Genomic DNA, 3448 nt, shown 5'->3' on the forward strand with positions numbered 1-3448 from the left:
ATTTCTACTAGGCTATTTAAAATAGTCCATAGGTTATACTCATAGATATCTTGCATGGACGTTGATGGTATGGGACCAACATTCTCTAAAAGTCTTCGTTCCTCTATGATTCTTGCTACTTTCTGCTTAAGCTCTTCTTTAATAATTTTTGCATCTTCTAGGATCTAATAATGTACAGATTCCAAATGTCTTGCTCCTCTCGACATTTGAAAATCCGTCATTAATTCCTGATTTAAAAATATCAGTAATTCTTTTAATTACTGGCAACAGGTCATTTCGTGCCAATAATTTGTTACAAGCAGGGCCGGCTTTAACACTACCTGCGCCCTGGGTGAGATTTCTACGGCGCCCTCCACCTGCAATTCAAACCCATTTGTAAAAAAGAAAACATCTAATGAAATAACCGTTTATTAAAAAAAGTAATTATTTATTATAAAAGATAACCATTTATTACATAAACACTAATAGAAATTTTCTTTTCTGGCCTTTCTATCAGCAAACCCTTTTATAAGGTTGTCGAAGTCGATGTTTTCAGCAATTTCGTTTTCAATTGACAAAGTTGCTAAGTTTGTCAATCAAGATTGAGAAATCGCTGATCGAAGATAGGTTTTTATCAGCTTCAGCTTTGAAAAGCTCCGCTCCCCACTAGCAACCGTTACAGGTATAGTTAATAAAATTCGCAATGATATCCATGCATTTGGATGTTCTTGAAAGTTGAAATCGTTGATGAAATTTAAAACAAAAATGGGAGTAACCACATTTTTATCAGGTAAAAAGGATGCCAGACTTATAAGTTCATCACACAACATACAACCATCTATGTCTGATTTAGAGTCTACAGTTAATTGTAATTGGAGATCACTACAGAGCTTGAGAAGGTCGCGTTTTTCTGGAATCTTTTTAATATTGTACAAAAAAGACAAAGATTCCGAGTACTCATTTAACTGTTCGAACTTTTCATTGATTGAAATTAATATACTGTCCAAAAGACAGTTGAAAAATTCAACCAAAAATTTTTTTCTGGAGAAGTTATAGGGTCATCGCCTACAATTTCACCAGCTTGACGCTTAATACGTCGAATTCTTGTTGTAACTAGAAATTCAGGTTCAATTTTTAGTTCTTCGGCCAACTCCTTCGCAGTTAAAATAGCGCTTTTAAAGACCGTATTTCTGTAGTCTTCCAAAAAATTTCAGCATTTTTTCAACATTTGTGTACATTTACCAAGATCCATATCTGTTGACTGTAGAAATTTACTTACAACATTTATTTGTTGCAGTATGTCTGTTTGAAACTATGAAGCTGAAATCTTTTAGTTGTTCGGCTAGAGTAGTAGCCTCATGAGACCTTTGAACATCAGTTTTCTGAGTTTCAAGAGCCAAAGTAATCAAAGCATCATGGATAGTACTAATTTGATAACGGACTGCTTTAACACTACTTATTCTTGCTTCCCAACGAGTGTTACTGTGCTTTTTTATAGTATATAGTCCCAAGTGATCGGTTAGAATTTTTCATCAATGAACAGAAGCTGAGTGGTCTGAAATATCATCCTTCATAGCTAATCGCAAGTGCTCCTGCATGACTAGATCAAATTTGGCTAGTAGTTTTACTAAGCCTAAGAACTTTCCGTTATTTGGCGTATATAGTTTGCCAGAAGTGCCTCTGCACGCTATATTGTCTTCGGCTAAATAAAGTGTGATATGCATCAATCTACACAAAACATTATTTCATCTTGTAGTTTCCTTTCTAATCAAGTGTTGCTCTTGGCAGTCTATTGTTTTTCCTATTTTTAATCGTAGTTCAGCTTCAATCCATGAAAGGTAAAACTTTTTATGAAAAGTGCTATTTTCATGATTTTTTAATATTTCAGACAAGTATTTCCAGTTGTTATACCCTTCAGATACTAAGTTTGACGTTGAGCTACTATCAAATAGTCTACAACAAAAACAATAAACTCGAACCTTAGAAACGGAGTAAATTAACCAACGGCGCTGAATTGTTTCATTGTTTGCAAGAATTTTTGTGAGATTAGAAAAATGTCGGCCTGTATCATTTTTCGGATAATTATCAATGTGTGTTTGCACTGGGCCACTAGTATTTATGTGATTAATGAATTTTGCCATTTCGAGTGACTGGCCAAGTGGCGAATGAGCTGAGTTTGTTACGCTTTGCTACAATAAGGCTAGCTTTTTTTAAGAAGATAAACAATGTGTTTTGACAATAGACAAAAAAAACGCTTAATTTAGGAAATTTACGACTAAGCAGACCTCGAACTATGAGCATCAGCCGGGGGGCGCATGCGGCGCCCCTTTTTGCCGGCGCCCAGGGCGGTCGCCCAACTCGCCCTACCCTAAAGCCGGCACTGGTTACAAGACTCATTCAGACATCTTACTAACACTAATACTAGGCTCTATGTCTGGTAATTTTCACCACTTACAGCGGTGGTTGCTGTGTCAACATTTTCCACATTTCAGAAGTCAATGATGGTAGATTTGCTTCCAAAACACTCATTGTCATCCTTATCGATTCTTCAACCTCGACAAATCGTTTCTCCATGTAAAAACTGGAACTCTACCTTGTTTAATTTTTGTGTGTGTCCATATTGCTGTATTTGATTTTTTTTATTTATTTATTTTGGCTTCTGATTTATATCATTTTGCCATTACAATTATCTATATAGTTGTAACAGTTTTATATAATACATTGGTACTTATACAATAATGATTATGCTATAAATTAATTTTGCTATTACTTATAAAATTATATAAATATTTATATATCCTTATGTCATTACTTGATATAAGTATTTGTACATTGATGGGAAAAATAATCTTTAAGTTTTGTAAATTCCTAATTAATTTTGATCTTTCTTGCTTTTAATAATTACATTTCCAAAATAAATGATCGAGTGTTTCTAGGCTTCCACAGTCACACTTTGGATCCTGTAAGATACCAACTCTCTTCAGATGCGATTTGCAGTAGATGTGTCCGAGTCTCAATCTGCAGATTACTGTAATAAAATTTTGACCTTCTTCTATATTTTTAAACCATGTGTTTAGTGAAACAATCTCTCTCGTCAGTGCATATGTGGACCCTTTTAACTTCGTAGTTTCTGAGTGAGACTTCTGCCATAGTTCCAAACCTTGTTGTTTTATTAAATATTTTAAATCTAGCGCAAAAGTTTTTGCGAATTGATCGCCGCTCGTGCATGCTTCTTTAGCTAGATTGTCTACTATCTCATTGCCTTTTATATTAGAATGACCCTTTGTCCAAAGAAGAATCATGGATTTATCATCAGTATTGATTTTCTTTATGATTTCAATAATTTTGTATATTATCATGTTAGAATGTTTATTGGCGTGTTTTATGGCTGTTAGACTTGATTTGCTGTCACTTAGTATCAAAGATTTGTTAATATTATTGTCATTCACATATTTTACGGCAGTGTATA

General features: G+C 34.1%; 1 pseudogene; it reads right to left on the bottom strand.

Moving 5' to 3' along the window:
• Positions 1-461: 461 nt before the first annotated feature.
• Positions 462-2514, bottom strand: LOC113389698 (annotated as a pseudogene).
• Positions 2515-3448: the final 934 nt, after the last annotated feature.

The sequence above is a fragment of the Ctenocephalides felis genome, unplaced genomic scaffold (genome assembly GCF_003426905.1).
Source record: "Ctenocephalides felis isolate EL2017-DRISC unplaced genomic scaffold, ASM342690v1 CF-g0.4_SCAFFOLD_00845, whole genome shotgun sequence".
In the NCBI taxonomy this organism is placed as follows: domain Eukaryota; kingdom Metazoa; phylum Arthropoda; class Insecta; order Siphonaptera; family Pulicidae; genus Ctenocephalides; species Ctenocephalides felis.